The sequence below is a fragment of the Amblyomma mixtum genome, chromosome 3, assembly GCF_055824585.1.
Source record: "Amblyomma mixtum isolate Tamu chromosome 3, ASM5582458v1, whole genome shotgun sequence".
In the NCBI taxonomy this organism is placed as follows: domain Eukaryota; kingdom Metazoa; phylum Arthropoda; class Arachnida; order Ixodida; family Ixodidae; genus Amblyomma; species Amblyomma mixtum.
The window spans coordinates 301,109,640-301,135,851 of NC_143014.1; the positions used below are offsets into that span (position 1 = coordinate 301,109,640).

The 26,212-nt window shown below is 48.8% G+C and overlaps 4 pseudogenes; all 4 read right to left on the minus strand.

Annotated features, from left to right (window-relative positions):
• Positions 1–426: 426 nt before the first annotated feature.
• LOC149355378 (uncharacterized) lies at positions 427–4,309 on the minus strand (annotated as a pseudogene).
• A 922-nt stretch (positions 4,310–5,231) lies between these two features.
• On the minus strand, positions 5,232–7,690 carry LOC149355379 (uncharacterized; annotated as a pseudogene).
• Positions 7,691–8,617: 927 nt separating this feature from the next.
• On the minus strand, positions 8,618–20,994 carry LOC149355380 (uncharacterized; annotated as a pseudogene).
• On the minus strand, positions 20,910–25,925 carry LOC149355381 (uncharacterized; annotated as a pseudogene).
• Positions 25,926–26,212: the final 287 nt, after the last annotated feature.

Sequence of the window (26,212 nt, forward strand, 5' to 3'; positions counted from 1 at the left end):
AGGACACCAAAACTGCACGCTGATCACATGCCATTCGCTTCTTCTCTAGTGAAGCCTCCTCGTACACGACGCTGCAACTTTTGAGGGGTGTGACGCAGTAGCGGTGGAGCTCCAGCGCTTGCGCTTCGTAACGTGAAGGTTGTTTATTTATTTATTTATTTAGCAAATACTGCCGGCCTGTGTTACAGGCCTTAGGCAGGAGTGGGGTACAAACATATTGATAAAAAATGACAAGTACATTTCAAAAGAAGCAGATAGCGAACAGAGCAAAAATCAGAACATACAACATTTCAGCATACACATTTAAGGTGACCACACCTATATAGCAGCATTGTTCAAATAACATGGCGTGGCGTGTTTCTTCTTCTTCTTGCACTGTGCTGTCACTGCACATGAACTCTGCAAGTAGACTTGACGCGAGCGCCCTCATGCGCGGCAGGGCGGCTCGCTCGGCAGCTTCACCTCCCTGTGCAGCGTCTTGTAGACACACTCTATCTGCTCCTCTTCATTTTTGCCCGGAGAAGAGAGAATGGCTTCGCAGCAGTCGATGATGAGTTCCGCCAGAGAGCGGACCTGTGCGTGGTCAGCTATTTTGGCGATGGATGCCAGTAGTTCGGCCACAAATTCCACGAAGGCCGTCCAGTGTAGAGAGGGTGGCTTTCCCCCAGGGTTTGCATTGCGCTGCTGTCCACCATTGTACCCCGCCAACAATGACGTTGCGGCATCTGAACCAATTTTGACAGGCGCAGTTGAGTCCCTCCAAGAATACACTAGGCCGCTCCTTCTGAGACGCAGCCGTATACTGACAGAAGCCGGCCACGTGCTTGGCGCTGTTGGGGTCTTCCTTCACCTTCTGACACCATACACCATACACATTTCAGCAGTTCTGCTTCATTGCTCCGGACAGTATTCATGCAGTATGGGAAAAAAAAAAATTATCACACTGTTCTTATCTCAAAAGCCAGCAACCATTGCAAAGTCTTTCATCAAACAAATATACCGTGGTGCAGTCAGTTCTTGTTAGTTTTTGAGGATCATTCGATTTTGTTTTTAGGATCATTAGATGATTTGAACATTTTTCCGGTCCCCTGAAGTTCGATTTAATGAGTTTTTACAGGCATTAGAGTGATCAAACCCTTTCAGGTCTTTCTTGTCAATAAATGCTCTAAAGCTTTTTTCGGGCACAACCATGTTATAATAATGATCGGTTATAGTGATGGTATTTCCAGAGCACTTCAATATTGTTATAAATGGGTTTGACTTTTATATACAGTGAAGCCCGCTTGTAACAAACCTGACAGTCGCGCGAATTGAGTTTATTAAGTTTGAGATTTGTAACAAACGAACTTTCCAGTTTACATAGCCAGAAATCCAAAGTCTGACAAAACTGGTGTTTATTTCTAAGAGAAGTTCATTATGCACATCGGCTTCTTTTAAGGAAACTTTATGATGCCACTATCGAAGCTCTTCAATGCAGTCATAAGCCTGTTTCTTGCTAGAGCTGTAGGTGCGAACAGTCTGCTTTAAGAGCACAGTATAATTAATCGCGGTAAACACATCCACTGCAAATGAAGGCAGGTTGGTTTCCTTATCGCCATTGTGTGATTCTTGATAGTTGGGAGTGTTGACGTCGTGTACAGTGGCTTCGCCATTGCATGGCTTTGCAATGCTGGCGTCATGATCAGCACCAGTGAAGTCATCCCACGCGAAATGGTGTCTCGCCATCTGTGCATCATTCAGTTGCTACAAATCCATATGTGTATAATTGCGCACATGTACGACAGCGACCTGTCATTCCATGGCATAGCATGCCACCCCCAGCATGCAGCAGCGCATGCTGGGTGGCGAATCACCCAGCATGCGTTTGTGATTTGACATAGCAGGGAATTTTGAGCGTGTGAGTCACGCCCATGTCTGTTAACTGGATCTTGCATGTGGCATTCAATGCTGAGAACAGCTTTGTCACCACAGTCGAAGAATGCAACGTGTGGTGCATTGCAAATTTTTCAAGCACAAGAAGGAGTTCGCATTTGATTCGTGATATCATAGTGGAACTCAGAAAGCCGCTTGGCGAGGAAACGCATTGGCAATTCGAAGCTTATGTGGGGTTGCACGCTCATTGAATCAGAACAAAAAGCCATGCCTTATCCAAGCTTTTGTGTTCGACCCGTAACGAGTGAAAAGGTAACTCCCACTGCAGTTTGCGAGGCTTGCCATGCCAAGCCCAGCACTGGTGTCTCCTTTAAAGTATATGTTTTTCGCGGCATCATTTCGTAAAACTGAATTGTTTTGTCAGTAATGCCCACCTTTTTACTGTGTTGTTTAGTCCCCATAGTTTTTTGCGGGATGGGTGTCAGGGGTTCGTGGAGATGCTCTCCAGTCTTTGTGCTTTTCGGAGGAGGAAGTTTTTCTACTGCGGGCCGAGTTGACAGCGCTACTTTGTATCTTCTGAGAATGAACAAGTATTCATAATAACAGCAGCTATGATAAGTGGGCTCAACTGTACTCATAAATCTATACTGCACAAAATTTTTGGCTATATTGCAAGACATCAGGTGGAGTAGCATCTGTTATTAACTAGCGCAGTGTGACATGATAGTAAATTTAGGTGTGACCTGCATTCACATATAAACCCTTCTCTCTTATCTCCGGCATTGTCCTCCCGCAATCGCAGTGCAGGCACCATGCCTGGTGGGTGGGTTGCACCTAGTTTCCTGAGAACCGCTGATGGAAACTGTAAGGTCGGTACTATTGCGCCCTGCTGTGGGCCTGTGGTCCGCTTCTCCCACGAAACGAATGGGTCTGTGTTGAATCCGTTGTAATATGCCATGCTCCTCCTCACAGTTTGTGCTTAAGGTGACCACACCTATATAGCAGCATTGTTCAAATAACGTGGCGTGGCGTGTTTGTTGTTCTTCTTGCACTGTGCGTTCACTGCACATGAACTCTGCAAGTAGACTTGTCGCGAGCGCCCTCATGCACGGCAGGGCGGCTCGATCGGGAGCTTCACCTCCCTGTGCAGCGTCTTGTAGACTTACTCTATCTGCTCCTCTTCATTTTAGCCCGGAGAAGAGAGAATGGCTTCGCAGCAGTTGATGATGAGATCCGCCAGAGAGCGGACCTGTGCGTGGTCAGCTATTTTTGCGATGGATGCCAGTAGTTTGGCCACAAATTCCACGAAGGCCGTCCAGTGTAGAGAGGGTGGCTTTCCCCCAGGGTTTGAATTGCGCTGCTGTCCACCATTGTACCCCGTCAACAATGACGTCGCGGCATCTGAACCAATTTTGACAGGCGCAGATGAGTCCCTCCAAGAATACACTAGGCCGCTCCTTCTGAGACGCAGCCGTGTACTGACAGAAGCCGGCCACGTGCTTGGCGCTGTCGGGGTCTTCCTTCACCTTCTGACAGATTGCATTCGCCAGCGTCCCAGATTTCACGAATGTAAGTGGTCCAGGTCATAGCTAGCTTTTCTGAGGATGTCAATGTTGTAGCTTAGTTGCTGTGCGTCACTGGAGTCCCCCAGGGGAGGAGACCGGTCTTGGATGGAGGAAGGTGGCTTGAGAATACACATGTTGCGGTGAGAGCGTGGGATTGGCTGTTGGGTATCCTGCCACCGTGCAGGATGCTGAGTTGCTTGGCTCGAATGGTTCGCCGGGGCCTGTACGGCAAAGGTGGTGGTGGCTTCTGTGTACTTCGGAGTCCAAATGTTGCATGGCGGCCAGCCAAAGGATGAGACTGGTTGAACGATGGAGAAGAGATGAATTATTGGCCGCTGGCCTAGTGTGAGCGCTCCGTCCCGCGCCACTGCCAGCTTCGTCTTCTTCGTTACATTACACTCACATCAAAACACTTGTGAAATACAACCGCACAGAAATAACGAGAAGCCACAACCGAAGCGCCGTCAGGCTTGCCTGGGTCGGCTGCCTTCAAGAGTGGTCGACAGCAGCGCCGCTGCTTCAGGCTACACTTCCAGCGACACGCACAGCAAGGCACTGCCCTCTCCGCTCGCTGTACTGGACTCTTCTGGTTCACTGTAGCCCTGCTGCGCACTGTTTCAGGTGCTGATTGGCACGATCACATTCGTCTGCATGGTTTCTCCAGTTCTTCCAGGACACCAAAACTGCACGCTGATCACATGCCATTCGCTTCTTCTCTAGTGAAGCCTCCTCGTACACGACGCTGCAACTTTTGAGGGGTGTGACGGAGTAGCGGTGGAGCTCCAGCGCTTGCGCTTCGTAACGTGAAGGTTGTCGCAGAGGCCCATATCACATTTCAGCAGTTCTGCTTCATTGCTCCGGACAGTATTCATGCTGTATGGGAAAAAAAATTATCACACTGTTCTTATCTCAAAAGCCAGCAACCATTGCAAAGTCTTTCATCAAACAAATATACCGTGGTGCAGTCAGTTCTTGTTAGTTTTTGAGGATCATTGGTTTTGTTTTTAGGATCACTAGATGATTTTAACATTTTTCCGGTCCCCTGAAGTTCGAATAGTTTTTACAGGCATTAGAGTGATCAGACCTTTTCAGGTCTTTCTTGTCAATAAATTAAAGCTCTTTTCTGGCACAACCATGTTATAATAATGATCGGTTATAGTGATGGTATTTCCAGAGCACTTGAATATTGTTATAAATGGGTTTGACTTTTATATACAGTGAAGCCCGCTTGTAACAAACCTGACAGTCGCGCGAATTGAGTTTATTAAGTTTGAGATTTGTAACAAACGAACTTTCCAGTTTACATAGCCAGAAATCCAAAGTCTGACAAAACTGGTGTTTATTTCTAAGAGAAGTTCATTATGCACATCGGCTTCTTTTAAGGAAACTTTATGATGCCACTATCGAAGCTCTTCAATGCAGTCATAAGCCTGTTTCTTGCTAGAGCTGTAGGTGCGAACAGTCTGCTTTAAGAGCACAGTATAATTAATCGCGGTAAACACATCCACTGCAAATGAAGGCAGGTTGGTTTCCTTATCGCCATTGTGTGATTCTTGATAGTTGGGAGTGTTGACGTCGTGTACAGTGGCTTCGCCATTGCATGGCTTTGCAATGCTGGCGTCATGATCAGCACCAGTGAAGTCATCCCACGCGAAATGGTGTCTCGCCATCTGTGCATCATTCAGTTGCTACAAATCCATACGTGTATAATTGCGCACATGTACGACAGCGACCTGTCATTCCATGGCATAGCATGCCACCCCCAGCATGCAGCAGCGCATGCTGGGTGGCGAATCACCCAGCATGCGTTTGTGATTTGACATAGCAGGGAATTTTGAGCGTGTGGGTCACGCCCATGTCTGTTAACTGGATCTTGCATGTGGCATTCAATGCTGAGAACAGCTTTGTCACCACAGTCTAAGAATGCAACGTGTGGTGCATTGCAAATTGTTCAAGCACAAGAAGGAGTTCGCATTTATTCGTGATATCATAGTGGAACTCAGAAAGCCGCTTGGCGAGGAAACGCATTGGCAATTCGAAGCTTATATGGGGTTGCACGCTCATTGAATCAGAACAAAAAGCCATGCCTTATCCAAGCTTTTGTGTTCGACCCGTAACGAGTGAAAAGGTAACTCCCACTGCAGTTTGCGAGGCTTGCCATGCCAAGCCCAGCACTGGTGTCTCCTTTAAAGGGTATGTTTTTCGCGGCATCATTTCGTAAAACTGAATTGTTTTGTCAGTAATGCCCACCTTTTTACTGTGTTGTTTAGTCCCCATAGCTTTTTGCGGGATGGGTGTCAGGGGTTCGTGGAGATGCTCTCCAGTCTTTGTGCTTTTCGGAGGAGGAAGTTTTTCTACTGCGGGCCGAGTTGACAGCGCTACTTTGTATCTTCTGAGAATGAACAAGTATTCATAATAACAGCAGCTATGATAAGTGGGCTCAACTGTACTCATAAATCTATACTGCACAAAATTTTTGGCTATATTGCAAGACATCAGGTGGAGTAGCATCTGTTATTAACTAGCGCAGTGTGACATGATAGTAAATTTAGGTGTGACCTGCATTCACATATAAACCCTTCTCTCTTATCTCCGGCATTGTCCTCCCGCAATCGCAGTGCAGGCACCATGCCTGGTGGGTGGGTTGCACCTAGTTTCCTGAGAACCGCTGATGGAAACTGTAAGGTCGGTACTATTGCGCCCTGCTGTGGGCCTGTGGTCCGCTTCTCCCACGAAACGAATGGGTCTGTGTTGAATCCGTTGTAATATGCCATGCTCCTCCTCACAGTTTGTGCTTAAGGTGACCACACCTATATAGCAGCATTGTTCAAATAACGTGGCGTGGCGTGTTTGTTGTTCTTCTTGCACTGTGCGTTCACTGCACATGAACTCTGCAAGTAGACTTGTCGCGAGCGCCCTCATGCACGGCAGGGCGGCTCGATCGGGAGCTTCACCTCCCTGTGCAGCGTCTTGTAGACTTACTCTATCTGCTCCTCTTCATTTTAGCCCGGAGAAGAGAGAATGGCTTCGCAGCAGTTGATGATGAGATCCGCCAGAGAGCGGACCTGTGCGTGGTCAGCTATTTTTGCGATGGATGCCAGTAGTTTGGCCACAAATTCCACGAAGGCCGTCCAGTGTAGAGAGGGTGGCTTTCCCCCAGGGTTTGAATTGCGCTGCTGTCCACCATTGTACCCCGTCAACAATGACGTCGCGGCATCTGAACCAATTTTGACAGGCGCAGATGAGTCCCTCCAAGAATACACTAGGCCGCTCCTTCTGAGACGCAGCCGTGTACTGACAGAAGCCGGCCACGTGCTTGGCGCTGTCGGGGTCTTCCTTCACCTTCTGACAGATTGCATTCGCCAGCGTCCCAGATTTCACGAATGTAAGTGGTCCAGGTCATAGCTAGCTTTTCTGAGGATGTCAATGTTGTAGCTTAGTTGCTGTGCGTCACTGGAGTCCCCCAGGGGAGGAGACCGGTCTTGGATGGAGGAAGGTGGCTTGAGAATACACATGTTGCGGTGAGAGCGTGGGATTGGCTGTTGGGTATCCTGCCACCGTGCAGGATGCTGAGTTGCTTGGCTCGAATGGTTCGCCGGGGCCTGTACGGCAAAGGTGGTGGTGGCTTCTGTGTACTTCGGAGTCCAAATGTTGCATGGCGGCCAGCCAAAGGATGAGACTGGTTGAACGATGGAGAAGAGATGAATTATTGGCCGCTGGCCTAGTGTGAGCGCTCCGTCCCGCGCCACTGCCAGCTTCGTCTTCTTCGTTACATTACACTCACATCAAAACACTTGTGAAATACAACCGCACAGAAATAACGAGAAGCCACAACCGAAGCGCCGTCAGGCTTGCCTGGGTCGGCTGCCTTCAAGAGTGGTCGACAGCAGCGCCGCTGCTTCAGGCTACACTTCCAGCGACACGCACAGCAAGGCACTGCCCTCTCCGCTCGCTGTACTGGACTCTTCTGGTTCACTGTAGCCCTGCTGCGCACTGTTTCAGGTGCTGATTGGCACGATCACATTCGTCTGCATGGTTTCTCCAGTTCTTCCAGGACACCAAAACTGCACGCTGATCACATGCCATTCGCTTCTTCTCTAGTGAAGCCTCCTCGTACACGACGCTGCAACTTTTGAGGGGTGTGACGGAGTAGCGGTGGAGCTCCAGCGCTTGCGCTTCGTAACGTGAAGGTTGTCGCAGAGGCCCATATCACATTTCAGCAGTTCTGCTTCATTGCTCCGGACAGTATTCATGCTGTATGGGAAAAAAAATTATCACACTGTTCTTATCTCAAAAGCCAGCAACCATTGCAAAGTCTTTCATCAAACAAATATACCGTGGTGCAGTCAGTTCTTGTTAGTTTTTGAGGATCATTGGTTTTGTTTTTAGGATCACTAGATGATTTTAACATTTTTCCGGTCCCCTGAAGTTCGAATTAATGAGTTTTTACAGGCATTAGAGTGATCAGACCTTTTCAGGTCTTTCTTGTCAATAAATTAAAGCTCTTTTCTGGCACAACCATGTTATAATAATGATCGGTTATAGTGATGGTATTTCCAGAGCACTTGAATATTGTTATAAATGGGTTTGACTTTTATATACAGTGAAGCCCGCTTGTAACAAACCTGACAGTCGCGCGAATTGAGTTTATTAAGTTTGAGATTTGTAACAAACGAACTTTCCAGTTTACATAGCCAGAAATCCAAAGTCTGACAAAACTGGTGTTTATTTCTAAGAGAAGTTCATTATGCACATCGGCTTCTTTTAAGGAAACTTTATGATGCCACTATCGAAGCTCTTCAATGCAGTCATAAGCCTGTTTCTTGCTAGAGCTGTAGGTGCGAACAGTCTGCTTTAAGAGCACAGTATAATTAATCGCGGTAAACACATCCACTGCAAATGAAGGCAGGTTGGTTTCCTTATCGCCATTGTGTGATTCTTGATAGTTGGGAGTGTTGACGTCGTGTACAGTGGCTTCGCCATTGCATGGCTTTGCAATGCTGGCGTCATGATCAGCACCAGTGAAGTCATCCCACGCGAAATGGTGTCTCGCCATCTGTGCATCATTCAGTTGCTACAAATCCATACGTGTATAATTGCGCACATGTACGACAGCGACCTGTCATTCCATGGCATAGCATGCCACCCCCAGCATGCAGCAGCGCATGCTGGGTGGCGAATCACCCAGCATGCGTTTGTGATTTGACATAGCAGGGAATTTTGAGCGTGTGGGTCACGCCCATGTCTGTTAACTGGATCTTGCATGTGGCATTCAATGCTGAGAACAGCTTTGTCACCACAGTCTAAGAATGCAACGTGTGGTGCATTGCAAATTGTTCAAGCACAAGAAGGAGTTCGCATTTATTCGTGATATCATAGTGGAACTCAGAAAGCCGCTTGGCGAGGAAACGCATTGGCAATTCGAAGCTTATATGGGGTTGCACGCTCATTGAATCAGAACAAAAAGCCATGCCTTATCCAAGCTTTTGTGTTCGACCCGTAACGAGTGAAAAGGTAACTCCCACTGCAGTTTGCGAGGCTTGCCATGCCAAGCCCAGCACTGGTGTCTCCTTTAAAGGATATGTTTTTCGCGGCATCATTTCGTAAAACTGAATTGTTTTGTCAGTAATGCCCACCTTTTTACTGTGTTGTTTAGTCCCCATAGTTTTTTGCGGGATGGGTGTCAGGGGTTTGTGGAGATGCTCTCCAGTCTTTGTGCTTTTCGGAGGAGGAAGTTTTTCTACTGCGGGCCGAGTTGACAGCGCTACTTTGTATCTTCTGAGAATGAACAAGTATTCATAATAACAGCAGCTATGATAAGTGGGCTCAACTGTACTCATAAATCTATACTGCACAAAATTTTTGGCTATATTGCAAGACATTAGGTGGAGTAGCATCTGTTAGTAACTAGCGCAGTGTGACATGATAGTAAATTTAGGTGTGACCTGCATTCACATATAAACCCTTCTCTCTTATCTCCGGCATTGTCCTCCCGCAATCGCAGTGCAGGCACCATGCCTGATGGGTGGGTTGCACCTAGTTTCCTGAGAACCGCTGATGGAAACTGTCAGGTCGGTACTATTGCGCCCTGCTGTGGGCCTGCTGTCCGCTTCTCCCACGAAACGAATGGGTCTGTGTTGAATCCGTTGTAATATGCGATGCTCCTCCTCACAGTTTGTGCTTAAGGTGACCACACCTATATAGCAGCATTGTTCAAATAACGTGGCGTGGCGTGTTTGTTGTTCTTCTTGCACTGTGCGTTCACTGCACATGAACTCTGCAAGTAGACTTGACGCGAGCGCCCTCATGCACGGCAGGGCGGCTCGCTCGGGAGCTTCACCTCCCTGTGCAGCGTCTTGTAGACACACTCTATCTGCTCCTCTTAATTTTAGCCCGGAGAAGAGAGAATGGCTTCGCAGCAGTCGATGATGAGTTCCGCCAGAGAGCGGACCTGTGCGTGGTCAGCTATTTTGGCGATGGATGCCAGTAGTTTGGCCACAAATTCCACGAAGGCCGTCCAGTGTAGAGAGGGTGGCTTTCCCCCAGGGTTTGAATTGCGCTGCTGTCCACCATTGTACCCCGTCAACAATGACGTCGCGGCATCTGAACCAATTTTGACAGGCGCAGATGAGTCCCTCCAAGAATACACTATAGGCCGCTCCTTCTGAGACGCAGCCGTGTACTGACAGAAGCCGGCCACGTGCTTGGCGCTGTCGGGGTCTTCCTTCACCTTCTGACACATTGCATTCGCCAGCGTCCCAGATTTCACGAATGTAAGTGGTCATAGCTAGCTTTTCTGAGGATGTCAATGTTGTAGCTTAGTTGCTGTGCCTCACTGGATTCCCCCAGGGGAGGAGACCGGTCTTGGATGGAGGAAGGTGGCTTGAGCATAGACATGTTGCGGTGAGAGCGTGGGATTGGCTGTTGGGTATCCTGCCACCATGCAGGATGCTGAGTTGCTTGGCTGGAATGGTTCGCCGGGGCCTGTACGGCAAAGGTGGTGGTGGCTTCTGTGTACTTCGGAGTCCAAATGTTGCATGGCGGCCAGCCAAAGGATGAGACTGGTTCAACGATGGAGAAGAGATGAATTATTGGCCGCTGGCCTAGTGTGAGCGCTCCGTCCCGCGCCACTGCCAGCTTCGTCTTCTTCGTTACATTACACTCACATCAAAACACTTGTGAAATACAACCGCACAGAATTAACGAGAAGCCACAACCGAAGCGCCGTCAGGCTTGCCTGGGTCGGCTGCCTTCAAGAGTGGTCGACAGCAGCGCCGCTGCTTCAGGCGACACTTCCAGCGACACGCACAGCAAGGCACTGCCCTCTCCGCTCGCTGAACTGGACTCTTATGGTTCACTGTAGCCCTGCTGCGCACTGTTTCAGGTGCTGATTGGCACGATCACATTCGTCTGCATGGTTTCTCCAGTTCTTTCAGGACACCAAAACTGCACGCTGATCACATGCCATTCGCTTCTCTAGTGAAGCCTCCTCGTACACGACGATGCAACTTTTGAGGGGTGTGACGGAGTAGCGGTGGAGCTCCAGCGCTTGCGCTTCGTAACGTGAAGGTTGTCGCAGAGGCCCATATCACATTTCAGCAGTTCTGCTTCATTGCTCCGGACAGTATTCATGCTGTATGGGAAAAAAAATTATCACACTGTTCTTATCTCAAAAGCCAGCAACCATTGCAAAGTCTTTCATCAAACAAATATACCGTGGTGCAGTCAGTTCTTGTTAGTTTTTGAGGATCATTGGTTTTGTTTTTAGGATCACTAGATGATTTTAACATTTTTCCGGTCCCCTGAAGTTCGAATTAATGAGTTTTTACAGGCATTAGAGTGATCAAACCTTTTCAGGTCTTTCTTGTCAATAAATGCTCTAAAGCTCTTTTCGGGCACAACCATGTTATAATAATGATCGGTTATAGTGATGGTATTTCCAGAGCACTTCAATGTTGTCATAAATGGGTTTGACTTTTATATACAGTGAAGCCCGCTTGTAACAAACCTGATAGTCGCGCGAATTGAGTTTATTAAGTTTGAGATCCGTAACAAACGAACTTCCCATTTTACAGCCAGAAATCCAAAGTCTGACAAAACTGGTGTTTATTTCTAAGAGAAGTTCATTATGCACATTGGCTTCTTTTAAGGAAACTTTATGACGGCACTATCGAAGCTCTTCAATGCAGTCATAAGCGTGTTTCTTGCTAGAGCTGTAGGTGCGAACAGTCTGCTTTAAGAGCACAGTATAACTAATCGCGGTTAACACATCCACTGCAAATGAAGGCAGGTTGGTTTCCTCATCGCCATTGTGTGATTCTCTGTAGTTGGGAGTGTTGTCGTCGTGTACAGTGGCTTCGCCATTGCATGGCTTTGCAATGCTGGCGTCATGATCAGCACCAGTGAAGTCATCCCACGCGAAATGGTGTCCCGCCATCTGTGCATCATTCAGTTGCTACAAATCCACATGTGTATAATTGCGCACATGTACGACAGCGACCTGTCATTCCATGGCATAGCATGCCACCCCCAGCATGCAGCAGCGCATGCTGGGTGGCGAATCACCCAGCATGCGTTTGTGATTTGACATAGCAGGGAATTTTGAGCGTGTGAGTCACGCCCATGTCTGTGAACTGAATCTTGCATGTGGCATTCAATGCTGAGAACAGCTTTGTCACCACAGTCGAAGAATCCAACGTGTGGTGCATTGCAAATTTTTCAAGCACAAGAAGGAGTTCGAATTTGATTCGTGATATCATAGTGGAACTCAGAAAGCCGCTTGGGGAGGAAACGCATTGGCAATCCGAAGCTTATGTGGGGTTGCACGCTCACTGAATCAGAACAAAAAGCCATGCCTTATCCAAGCATTTGTGTTCGACCCGTAACGAGTGAAAAGGTAACTCCCACTGCAGTTTGCGAGGCTTGCCATGCCAGGCCCAGCACTGGTGTCTCCTTTAAAGTATATGTTTTTCGCGGGATCATTTCGTAAAACTGCATTGTTTTGTCAGTAATGCCCACCTTTTTACTGTGTTGTTTAGTCCCCATAGCTTTTTGCGGGATGGGTGTCAGGGGTTCGTGGAGATGCTCTCCAGTCTTTGTGCTTTTCGGAGGAGGAAGTTTTTCTACTGCGGGCCGAGTTGACAGCGCTACTTTGTATCTTCTGAGAATGAACAAGTATTCATAATAACAGCAGCTATGATAAGTGGGCTCAACTGTACTCATAAATCTGTACTGCACAAAATTTTTGGCTATATTGCAAGACATTAGGTGGAGTAGCATCTGTTAGTAACTAGCGCAGTGTGACATGATAGTAAATTTAGGTGTGACCTGCATTCACATATAAACCCTTCTCTCTTATCTCCGGCATTGTCCTCCCGCAATCGCAGTGCAGGCAACATGCCTGGTGGGTGGGTTGCACCTAGTTTCCTGAGAACCGCTGATGGAAACTGTAAGGTCGGTACTATTGCGCCCTGCTGTGGGCCTGTGGTCCGCTTCTCCCACGAAACGAATGGGTCTGTGTTGAATCCGTTGTAATATGCCATGCTCCTCCTCACAGTTTGTGCTTAAGGTGACCACACCTATATAGCAGCATTGTTCAAATAACGTGGCGTGGCGTGTTTGTTGTTCTTCTTGCACTGTGCGTTCACTGCACATGAACTCTGCAAGTAGACTTGACGCGAGCGCCCTCATGCACGGCAGGGCGGCTCGCTCGGGAGCTTCACCTCCCTGTGCAGCGTCTTGTAGACACACTCTATCTGCTCCTCTTCATTTTAGCCTGGAGAAGAGAGAATGGCTTCGCAGCAGTCGATGATGAGTTCCGCCAGAGAGCGGACCTGTGCGTGGTCAGCTATTTTGGCGATGGATGCCAGTAGTTTGGCCACACATTCCACGAAGGCCGTCCAGTGTAGAGAAGGTGGCTTTCCCCCAGGGTTTGAATTGCGCTGCTGTCCACCATTGTACCCCGTCAACAATGACGTCGCGGCATCTGAACCAATTTTGACAGGCGCAGATGAGTCCCTCCAAGAATACACTAGGCCGCTCCTTCTGAGACGCAGCCGTGTACTGACAGAAGCCGGCCACGTGCTTGGCGCTGTCGGGGTCTTCCTTCACCTTCTGACAGATTGCATTCGCCAGCGTCCCAGATTTCACGAATGTAAGTGGTCCAGGTCATAGCTAGCTTTTCTGAGGATGTCAATGTTGTAGCTTAGTTGCTGTGCGTCACTGGAGTCCCCCAGGGGAGGAGACCGGTCTTGGATGGAGGAAGGTGGCTTGAGCATAGACATGTTGCGGTGAGAGCGTGGGATTGGCTGTTGGGTATCCTGCCACCGTGCAGGATGCTGAGTTGCTTGGCTCGAATGGTTCGCCGGGGCCTGTACGGCAAAGGTGGTGGTGGCTTCTGTGTACTTCGGAGTCCAAATGTTGCATGGCGGCCAGCCAAAGGATGAGACTGGTTGAACGATGGAGAAGAGATGAATTATTGGCCGCTTGCCTAGTGTGAGCGCTCCGTCCCGCGCCACTGCCAGCTTCGTCTTCTTCGTTACATTTCACTCACATCAAAACACTTGTGAAATACAACCGCACAGAATTAACGAGAAGCCACAACCGAAGGGCCGTCAGGCTTGCCTGGGTCGGCTGCCTTCAAGAGTGGTCGACAGCAGCGCCGCTGCTTCAGGCGACACTTCCAGCGACACGCACAGCAAGGCACTGCCCTCTCCGCTCGCTGTACTGGACTCTTCTTGTTCACTGTAGCCCTGCTGCGCACTGTTTCAGGTGCTGATTGGCACGATCACATTCGTCTGCATGGTTTCTCCAGTTCTTCCAGGACACCAAAACTGCACGCTGATCACATGCCATTCGCTTCTTCTCTAGTGAAGCCTCCTCGTACACGACGCTGCAACTTTTGAGGGGTGTGACGCAGTAGCGGTGGAGCTCCAGCGCTTGCGCTTCTTAACGTGAAGGTTGTCGCAGAGGCCCATATCACATTTCAAAAGTTCTGCTTCATTGCTCCAGACAGTATTCATGCAGTATGGGAAAAAAAATTATCACACTGTTCTTATCTCAAAAGCCAGCAACCATTGCAAAGTCTTTCATCAAACAAATATACCGTGGTGCAGTCAGTTCTTGTTAGTTTTTGAGGATCATTGGTTTTGTTTTTAGGATCACTAGATGATTTTAACATTTTTCCGGTCCCCTGAAGTTCGAATTCATGAGTTTTTACAGGCATTAGAGTGATCAAACCTTTTCAGGTCTTTCTTGTCAATAAATGCTCTAAAGCTCTTTTCGGGCACAACCATGTTATAATAATGATCGGTTATAGTGATGGTATTTCCAGAGCACTTCAATGTTGTCATAAATGGGTTTGACTTTTATATACAGTGAAGCCCGCTTGTAACAAACCTGATAGTCGCGCGAATTGAGTTTATTAAGTTTGAGATCCGTAACAAACGAACTTCCCATTTTACAGCCAGAAATCCAAAGTCTGACAAAACTGGTGTTTATTTCTAAGAAGTTCATTATGCACATTGGCTTCTTTTAAGGAAACTTTATGACGGCACTATCGAAGCTCTTCAATGCAGTCATAAGCGTGTTTCTTGCTAGAGCTGTAGGTGCGAACAGTCTGCTTTAAGAGCACAGTATAACTAATCGCGGTTAACACATCCACTGCAAATGAAGGCAGGTTGGTTTCCTCATCGCCATTGTGTGATTCTCTGTAGTTGGGAGTGTTGTCGTCGTGTACAGTGGCTTCGCCATTGCATGGCTTTGCAATGCTGGCGTCATGATCAGCACCAGTGAAGTCATCCCACGCGAAATGGTGTCTCGCCATCTGTGCATCATTCAGTTGCTACAAATCCACATGTGTATAATTGCGCACATGTACGACAGCGACCTGTCATTCCATGGCATAGCATGCCACCCCCAGCATGCAGTAGCGCATGCTGGGTGGCGAATCACCCAGCATGCGTTTGTGATTTGACATAGCAGGGAATTTTGAGCGTGTGAGTCACGCCCATGTCTGTTAACTGGATCTTGCATGTGGCATTCAATGCTGAGAACAGCTTTGTCACCACAGTCGAAGAATCCAACGTGTGGTGCATTGCAAATTTTTCAAGCACAAGAAGGAGTTCGAATTTGATTCGTGATATCATAGTGGAACTCAGAAAGCCGCTTGGGGAGGAAACGCATTGGCAATCCGAAGCTTATGTGGGGTTGCACGCTCACTGAATCAGAACAAAAAGCCATGCCTTATCCAAGCATTTGTGTTCGACCCTTAACGAGTGAAAAGGTAACTCCCACTGCAGTTTGCGAGGCTTGCCATGCCAGGCCCAGCACTGGTGTCTCCTTTAAAGTATATGTTTTTCGCGGGATCATTTCGTAAAACTGCATTGTTTTGTCAGTAATGCCCACCTTTTTACTGTGTTGTTTAGTCCCCATAGCTTTTTGCGGGATGGGTGTCAGGGGTTCGTGGAGATGCTCTCCAGTCTTTGTGCTTTTCGGAGGAGGAAGTTTTTCTACTGCGGGCCGAGTTGACAGCGCTACTTTGTATCTTCTGAGAATGAACAAGTATTCATAATAACAGCAGCTATGATAAGTGGGCTCAACTGTACTCATAAATCTGTACTGCACAAAATTTTTGGCTATATTGCAAGACATTAGGTGGAGTAGCATCTGTTAGTAACTAGCGCAGTGTGACATGATAGTAAATTTAGGTGTGACCTGCATTCACATATAAACCCTTCTCTCTTATCTCCGGCATTGTCCTCCCGCAATCGCAGTGCAGGCACCATGCCTGGTGGGTGGGTTGCACCTAGTTTCCTGAGAACCGCTGATGGAAACTGTAAGGTCGGTACTATTGCGCCCTGCTGTGGGCCTGTGGTCCGCTTCTCCCACGAAACGAATGGGTCTGTGTTGAATCCGTTGTAATATGCCATGCTCCTACTCACAGTTTGTGCTTAAGGTGACCACACCTATATAGCAGCATTGTTCAAATAATGTGACGTGGCGTGTTTGTTCTTCTTGCACTGTGCGTTCACTGCACATGAACTCTGCAAGTAGACTTGACGCGAGCGCCCTCATGCACGGCAGGGCGGCTCGCTCGGGAGCTTCACCTCCCTGTGCAGCGTCTTGTAGACACACTCTATCTGCTCCTCTTCATTTTAGCCCGGAGAAGAGAGAATGGCTTCGCAGCAGTCGATGATGAGTTCCGCCAGAGAGCGGACCTGTGCGTGGTCAGCTATTTTGGCGATGGATGCCAGTAGTTTGGCCACAAATTCCACGAAGGCCGTCCAGTGTAGAGAAGGTGGCTTTCCCCCAGGGTTTGAATTGCGCTGCTGTCCACCATTGTACCCCGTCAACAATGACGTCGCGGCATCTGAACCAATTTTGACAGGCGCAGATGAGTCCCTCCAAGAATACACTAGGCCGCTCCTTCTGAGACGCAGCCGTGTACTGACAGAAGCCGGCCACGTGCTTGGCGCTGTCGGGGTCTTCCTTCACCTTCTGACAGATTGCATTCGCCAGCGTCCCAGATTTCACGAATGTAAGTGGTCCAGGTCATAGCTAGCTTTTCTGAGGATGTCAATGTTGTAGCTTAGTTGCTGTGCCTCACTGGATTCCCCCAGGGGAGGAGACCGGTCTTGGATGGAGGAATGTGGCTTGAGCATAGACATGTTGCGGCGAGAGCGTGGGATTGGCTGTTGGGTATCCTGCCACCGTGCAGGATGCTGAGTTGCTTGGCTCGAATGGTTCGCCGGGGCCTGTACGGCAAAGGTGGTGGTGGCTTCTGTGTACTTCGGAGTCCAAATGTTGCATGGCGGCCAGCCAAAGGATGAGACTGGTTGAACGATGGAGAAGAGATGAATTATTGGCCGCTGGCCTAGTGTGAGCGCTCCGTCCCGCGCCACTGCCAGCTTCGTCTTCTTCGTTACATTACACTCACATCAAAACGCTTGTGAAATACAACCGCACAGAATTAACGAGAAGCCACAACCGAAGCGCCGTCAGGCTTGCCTGGGTCGGCTGCCTTCAAGAGTGGTCGACAGCAGCGCCGCTGCTTCAGGCGACACTTCCAGCGACACGCACAGCAAGGCACTGCCCTCTCCGCTCGCTGTACTGGACTCTTCTGGTTCACTGTAGCCCTGCTGCGCACTGTTTCAGGTGCTGATTGGCACGATCACATTCGTCTGCATGGTTTCTCCAGTTCTTCCAGGACACCAAAACTGCACGCTGATCACATGCCATTCGCTTCTTCTCTAGTGAAGCCTCCTCGTGCACGACGCTGCAACTTTTGAGGGGTGTGACGGAGTAGCGGTGGAGCTCCAGCGCTTGCGCTTCGTAACGTGAAGGTTGTCGCAGAGGCCCATATCACATTTCAGCAGTTCTGCTTCATTGCTCCGGACAGTATTCATGCTGTATGGGAAAAAAAATTATCACACTGTTCTTATCTCAAAAGCCAGCAACCATTGCAAAGTCTTTCATCAAACAAATATACCGTGGTGCAGTCAGTTCTTGTTAGTTTTTGAGGATCATTGGTTTTGTTTTTAGGATCACTAGATGATTTTAACATTTTTCCGGTCCCCTGAAGTTCGAATTAATGAGTTTTTACAGGCATTAGAGCGATCAGACCTTTTCAGGTCTTTCTTGTCAATAAATTAAAGCTTTTTTCTGGCACAACCATGTTATAATAATGATCGGTTATAGTGATGGTATTTCCAGAGCACTTGAATATTGTTATAAATGGGTTTGACTTTTATATACAGTGAAGCCTGCTTGTAACAAACCTGACAGTCGCGCGAATTGAGTTTATTAAGTTTGAGATTTGTAACAAACGAACTTCCCAGTTTACAGCCAGAAATCCAAAGTCTGACAAAACTGGTGTTTATTTCTAAGAGAAGTTCATTATGCACATCGGCTTCTTTTAAGGAAACTTCATGATGCCACTATTGAAGCTCTTCAATGCAGTCATAAGCCTGTTTCTTGCTAGAGCTGTAGGTGCGAACAGTCTGCTTTAAGAGCACAGTATAATTAATCGCGGTAAACACATCCACTGCAAATGAAGGCAGGTTGGTTTCCTTATCGCCATTGTGTGATTCTTGATAGTTGGGAGTGTGTGGCTTCGCCATTGCATGGCTTTGCAATGCTGGCGTCATGATCAGCACCAGTGAAGTCATCCCACGCGAAATGGTGTCTCGCCATCTGTGCATCATTCAGTTGCTACAAATCCATATGTGTATAATTGCGCACATGTACGACAGCGACCTGTCATTCCATGGCATAGCATGCCACCCCCAGCATGCAGCAGCGCATGCTGGGTGGCGAATCACCCAGCATGCGTTTGTGATTTGACATAGCAGGGAATTTTGAGCGTGTGAGTCACGCCCATGTCTGTTAACTGGATCTTGCATGTGGCATTCAATGCTGAGAACAGCTTTGTCACCACAGTCGAAGAATGCAACGTGTGGTGCATTGCAAATTTTTCAAGCACAAGAAGGAGTTCGCATTTGATTCGTGATATCATAGTGGAACTCAGAAAGCCGCTTGGCGAGGAAACGCATTGGCAATTCGAAGCTTATGTGGGGTTGCACGCTCATTGAATCAGAACAAAAAGCCATGCCTTATCCAAGCTTTTGTGTTCGACCCGTAACGAGTGAAAAGGTAACTCCCACTGCAGTTTGCGAGGCTTGCCATGCCAAGCCCAGCACTGGTGTCTCCTTTAAAGTATATGTTTTTCGCGGCATCATTTCGTAAAACTGAATTGTTTTGTCAGTAATGCCCACCTTTTTACTGTGTTGTTTAGTCCCCATAGTTTTTTGCGGGATGGGTGTCAGGGGTTCGTGGAGATGCTCTCCAGTCTTTGTGCTTTTCGGAGGAGGAAGTTTTTCTACTGCGGGCCGAGTTGACAGCGCTACTTTGTATCTTCTGAGAATGAACAAGTATTCATAATAACAGCAGCTATGATAAGTGGGCTCAACTGTACTCATAAATCTATACTGCACAAAATTTTTGGCTATATTGCAAGACATTAGGTGGAGTAGCATCTGTTAGTAACTAGCGCAGTGTGACATGATAGTAAATTTAGGTGTGACCTGCATTCACATATAAACCCTTCTCTCTTATCTCCGGCATTGTCCTCCCGCAATCGCAGTGCAGGCACCATGCCTGGTGGGTGGGTTGCACCTAGTTTCCTGAGAACCGCTGATGGAAACTGTAAGGTCGGTACTATTGCGCCCTGCTGTGGGCCTGTGGTCCGCTTCTCCCACGAAACGAATGGGTCTGTGTTGAATCCGTTGTAATATGCCATGCTCCTCCTCACAGTTTGTGCTTAAGGTGACCACACCTATATAGCAGCATTGTTCAAATAACGTGGCGTGGCGTGTTTGTTGTTCTTCTTGCACTGTGCGTTCACTGCACATGAACTCTGCAAGTAGACTTGACGCGAGCGCCCTCATGCACGGCAGGGCGGCTCGCTCGGGAGCTTCACCTCCCTGTGCAGCGTCTTGTAGACACACTCTATCTGCTCCTCTTCATTTTAGCCTGGAGAAGAGAGAATGGCTTCGCAGCAGTCGATGATGAGTTCCGCCAGAGAGCGGACCTGTGCGTGGTCAGCTATTTTGGCGATGAATGCCAGTAGTTTGGCCACAAATTCCACGAAGGCCGTCCAGTGTAGAGAAGGTGGCTTTCCCCCAGGGTTTGAATTGCGCTGCTGTCCACCATTGTACCCCGTCAACAATGACGTCGCGGCATCTGAACCAATTTTGACAGGCGCAGATGAGTCCCTCCAAGAATACACTAGGCCGCTCCTTCTGAGACGCAGCTGTGTACTGACAGAAGCCGGCCACGTGCTTGGCGCTGTCGGGGTCTTCCTTCACCTTCTGACAGATTGCATTCGCCAGCGTCCCAGATTTCACGAATGTAAGTGGTCCAGGTCATAGCTAGCTTTTCTGAGGATGTCAATGTTGTAGCTTAGTGTCTGTGCCTCACTGGATTCCCCCAGGGGAGGAGACCGGTCTTGGATGGAGGAAGGTGGCTTGAGCATAGACATGTTGCGGTGAGAGCGTGGGATTGGCTGTTGGGTATCCTGCCACCGTGCAGGATGCTGAGTTGCTTGGCTCGAATGGTTCGCCGGGGCCTGTACGGCAAAGGTGGTGGTGGCTTCTGTGTACTTCGGAGTCCAAATGTTGCATGGCGGCCAGCCAAAGGATGAGACTGGTTGAACGATGGAGAAGAGATGAATTATTGGCCGCTTGCCTAGTGTGAGCGCTCCGTCCCGCGCCACTGCCAGCTTCGTCTTCTTCGTTACATTTCACTCACATCAAAACACTTGTGAAATACAACCGCACAGAATTAACGAGAAGCCACAACCGAAGGGCCGTCAGGCTTGCCTGGGTCGGCTGCCTTCAAGAGTGGTCGACAGCAGCGCCGCTGCTTCAGGCGACACTTCCAGCGACACGCACAGCAAGGCACTGCCCTCTCCGCTCGCTGTACTGGACTCTTCTGGTTCACTGTAGCCCTGCTGCGCACTGTTTCAGGTGCTGATTGGCACGATCACATTCGTCTGCATGGTTTCTCCAGTTCTTCCAGGACACCAAAACTGCACGCTGATCACATGCCATTCGCTTCTTCTCTAGTGAAGCCTCCTCGTACACGACGCTGCAACTTTTGAGGGGTGTGACGCAGTAGCGGTGGAGCTCCAGCGCTTGCGCTTCGTAACGTGAAGGTTGTTTATTTATTTATTTATTTAGCAAATACTGCCGGCCTGTGTTACAGGCCTTAGGCAGGAGTGGGGTACAAACATATTGATAAAAAATGACAAGTACATTTCAAAAGAAGCAGATAGCGAACAGAGCAAAAATCAGAACATACAACATTTCAGCATACACATTTAAGGTGACCACACCTATATAGCAGCATTGTTCAAATAACATGGCGTGGCGTGTTTCTTCTTCTTCTTGCACTGTGCTGTCACTGCACATGAACTCTGCAAGTAGACTTGACGCGAGCGCCCTCATGCGCGGCAGGGCGGCTCGCTCGGCAGCTTCACCTCCCTGTGCAGCGTCTTGTAGACACACTCTATCTGCTCCTCTTCATTTTTGCCCGGAGAAGAGAGAATGGCTTCGCAGCAGTCGATGATGAGTTCCGCCAGAGAGCGGACCTGTGCGTGGTCAGCTATTTTGGCGATGGATGCCAGTAGTTTGGCCACAAATTCCACGAAGGCCGTCCAGTGTAGAGAAGGTGGCTTTCCCCCAGGGTTTGAATTGCGCTGCTGTTCACCATTGTACCCCGTCAACAATGACGTCGCGGCATCTGAACCAATTTTGACAGGCGCAGATGAGTCCCTCCAAGAATACACTAGGCCGCTCCTTCTGAGACGCAGCCGTGTACTGACAGAAGCCGGCCACGTGCTTGGCGCTGTCGGGGTCTTCCTTCACCTTCTGACAGATTGCATTCGCCAGCGTCCCAGATTTCACGAATGTAAGTGGTCCAGGTCATAGCTAGCTTTTCTGAGGATGTCAATGTTGTAGCTTAGTTGCTGTGCCTCACTGGATTCCCCCAGGGGAGGAGACCGGTCTTGGATGGAGGAATGTGGCTTGAGCATAGACATGTTGCGGCGAGAGCGTGGGATTGGCTGTTGGGTATCCTGCCACCGTGCAGGATGCTGAGTTGCTTGGCTCGAATGGTTCGCCGGGGCCTGTACGGCAAAGGTGGTGGTGGCTTCTGTGTACTTCGGAGTCCAAATGTTGCATGGCGGCCAGCCAAAGGATGAGACTGGTTGAACGATGGAGAAGAGATGAATTATTGGCCGCTGGCCTAGTGTGAGCGCTCCGTCCCGCGCCACTGCCAGCTTCGTCTTCTTCGTTACATTACACTCACATCAAAACGCTTGTGAAATACAACCGCACAGAATTAACGAGAAGCCACAACCGAAGCGCCGTCAGGCTTGCCTGGGTCGGCTGCCTTCAAGAGTGGTCGACAGCAGCGCCGCTGCTTCAGGCGACACTTCCAGCGACACGCACAGCAAGGCACTGCCCTCTCCGCTCGCTGTACTGGACTCTTCTGGTTCACTGTAGCCCTGCTGCGCACTGTTTCAGGTGCTGATTGGCACGATCACATTCGTCTGCATGGTTTCTCCAGTTCTTCCAGGACACCAAAACTGCACGCTGATCACATGCCATTCGCTTCTTCTCTAGTGAAGCCTCCTCGTGCACGACGCTGCAACTTTTGAGGGGTGTGACGGAGTAGCGGTGGAGCTCCAGCGCTTGCGCTTCGTAACGTGAAGGTTGTCGCAGAGGCCCATATCACATTTCAGCAGTTCTGCTTCATTGCTCCGGACAGTATTCATGCTGTATGGGAAAAAAAATTATCACACTGTTCTTATCTCAAAAGCCAGCAACCATTGCAAAGTCTTTCATCAAACAAATATACCGTGGTGCAGTCAGTTCTTGTTAGTTTTTGAGGATCATTGGTTTTGTTTTTAGGATCACTAGATGATTTTAACATTTTTCCGGTCCCCTGAAGTTCGAATTAATGAGTTTTTACAGGCATTAGAGCGATCAGACCTTTTCAGGTCTTTCTTGTCAATAAATTAAAGCTTTTTTCTGGCACAACCATGTTATAATAATGATCGGTTATAGTGATGGTATTTCCAGAGCACTTGAATATTGTTATAAATGGGTTTGACTTTTATATACAGTGAAGCCTGCTTGTAACAAACCTGACAGTCGCGCGAATTGAGTTTATTAAGTTTGAGATTTGTAACAAACGAACTTCCCAGTTTACAGCCAGAAATCCAAAGTCTGACAAAACTGGTGTTTATTTCTAAGAGAAGTTCATTATGCACATCGGCTTCTTTTAAGGAAACTTCATGATGCCACTATCGAAGCTCTTCAATGCAGTCATAAGCCTGTTTCTTGCTAGAGCTGTAGGTGCGAACAGTCTGCTTTAAGAGCACAGTATAATTAATCGCGGTAAACACATCCACTGCAAATGAAGGCAGGTTGGTTTCCTTATCGCCATTGTGTGATTCTTGATAGTTGGGAGTGTGTGGCTTCGCCATTGCATGGCTTTGCAATGCTGGCGTCATGATCAGCACCAGTGAAGTCATCCCACGCGAAATGGTGTCTCGCCATCTGTGCATCATTCAGTTGCTACAAATCCATATGTGTATAATTGCGCACATGTACGACAGCGACCTGTCATTCCATGGCATAGCATGCCACCCCCAGCATGCAGCAGCGCATGCTGGGTGGCGAATCACCCAGCATGCGTTTGTGATTTGACATAGCAGGGAATTTTGAGCGTGTGAGTCACGCCCATGTCTGTTAACTGGATCTTGCATGTGGCATTCAATGCTGAGAACAGCTTTGTCACCACAGTCGAAGAATGCAACGTGTGGTGCATTGCAAATTTTTCAAGCACAAGAAGGAGTTCGCATTTGATTCGTGATATCATAGTGGAACTCAGAAAGCCGCTTGGCGAGGAAACGCATTGGCAATTCGAAGCTTATGTGGGGTTGCACGCTCATTGAATCAGAACAAAAAGCCATGCCTTATCCAAGCTTTTGTGTTCGACCCGTAACGAGTGAAAAGGTAACTCCCACTGCAGTTTGCGAGGCTTGCCATGCCAAGCCCAGCACTGGTGTCTCCTTTAAAGTATATGTTTTTCGCGGCATCATTTCGTAAAACTGAATTGTTTTGTCAGTAATGCCCACCTTTTTACTGTGTTGTTTAGTCCCCATAGTTTTTTGCGGGATGGGTGTCAGGGGTTCGTGGAGATGCTCTCCAGTCTTTGTGCTTTTCGGAGGAGGAAGTTTTTCTACTGCGGGCCGAGTTGACAGCGCTACTTTGTATCTTCTGAGAATGAACAAGTATTCATAATAACAGCAGCTATGATAAGTGGGCTCAACTGTACTCATAAATCTATACTGCACAAAATTTTTGGCTATATTGCAAGACATTAGGTGGAGTAGCATCTGTTAGTAACTAGCGCAGTGTGACATGATAGTAAATTTAGGTGTGACCTGCATTCACATATAAACCCTTCTCTCTTATCTCCGGCATTGTCCTCCCGCAATCGCAGTGCAGGCACCATGCCTGGTGGGTGGGTTGCACCTAGTTTCCTGAGAACCGCTGATGGAAACTGTAAGGTCGGTACTATTGCGCCCTGCTGTGGGCCTGTGGTCCGCTTCTCCCACGAAACGAATGGGTCTGTGTTGAATCCGTTGTAATATGCCATGCTCCTCCTCACAGTTTGTGCTTAAGGTGACCACACCTATATAGCAGCATTGTTCAAATAACGTGGCGTGGCGTGTTTGTTGTTCTTCTTGCACTGTGCGTTCACTGCACATGAACTCTGCAAGTAGACTTGACGCGAGCGCCCTCATGCACGGCAGGGCGGCTCGCTCGGGAGCTTCACCTCCCTGTGCAGCGTCTTGTAGACACACTCTATCTGCTCCTCTTCATTTTAGCCTGGAGAAGAGAGAATGGCTTCGCAGCAGTCGATGATGAGTTCCGCCAGAGAGCGGACCTGTGCGTGGTCAGCTATTTTGGCGATGAATGCCAGTAGTTTGGCCACAAATTCCACGAAGGCCGTCCAGTGTAGAGAAGGTGGCTTTCCCCCAGGGTTTGAATTGCGCTGCTGTCCACCATTGTACCCCGTCAACAATGACGTCGCGGCATCTGAACCAATTTTGACAGGCGCAGATGAGTCCCTCCAAGAATACACTAGGCCGCTCCTTCTGAGACGCAGCCGTGTACTGACAGAAGCCGGCCACGTGCTTGGCGCTGTCGGGGTCTTCCTTCACCTTCTGACAGATTGCATTCGCCAGCGTCCCAGATTTCACGAATGTAAGTGGTCCAGGTCATAGCTAGCTTTTCTGAGGATGTCAATGTTGTAGCTTAGTTGCTGTGCCTCACTGGATTCCCCCAGGGGAGGAGACCGGTCTTGGATGGAGGAAGGTGGCTTGAGCATAGACATGTTGTGGTGAGAGCGTGGGATTGGCTGTTGGGTATCCTGCCACCGTGCAGGATGCTGAGTTGCTTGGCTCGAATGGTTCGCCGGGGCCTGTACGGCAAAGGTGGTGGTGGCTTCTGTGTACTTCGGAGTCCAAATGTTGCATGGCGGCCAGCCAAAGGATGAGACTGGTTGAACGATGGAGAAGAGATGAATTATTGGCCGCTTGCCTAGTGTGAGCGCTCCGTCCCGCGCCACTGCCAGCTTCGTCTTCTTCGTTACATTTCACTCACATCAAAACACTTGTGAAATACAACCGCACAGAATTAACGAGAAGCCACAACCGAAGGGCCGTCAGGCTTGCCTGGGTCGGCTGCCTTCAAGAGTGGTCGACAGCAGCGCCGCTGCTTCAGGCGACACTTCCAGCGACACGCACAGCAAGGCACTGCCCTCTCCGCTCGCTGTACTGGACTCTTCTGGTTCACTGTAGCCCTGCTGCGCACTGTTTCAGGTGCTGATTGGCACGATCACATTCGTCTGCATGGTTTCTCCAGTTCTTCCAGGACACCAAAACTGCACGCTGATCACATGCCATTCGCTTCTTCTCTAGTGAAGCCTCCTCGTACACGACGCTGCAACTTTTGAGGGGTGTGACGCAGTAGCGGTGGAGCTCCAGCGCTTGCGCTTCGTAACGTGAAGGTTGTTTATTTATTTATTTATTTAGCAAATACTGCCGGCCTGTGTTACAGGCCTTAGGCAGGAGTGGGGTACAAACATATTGATAAAAAATGACAAGTACATTTCAAAAGAAGCAGATAGCGAACAGAGCA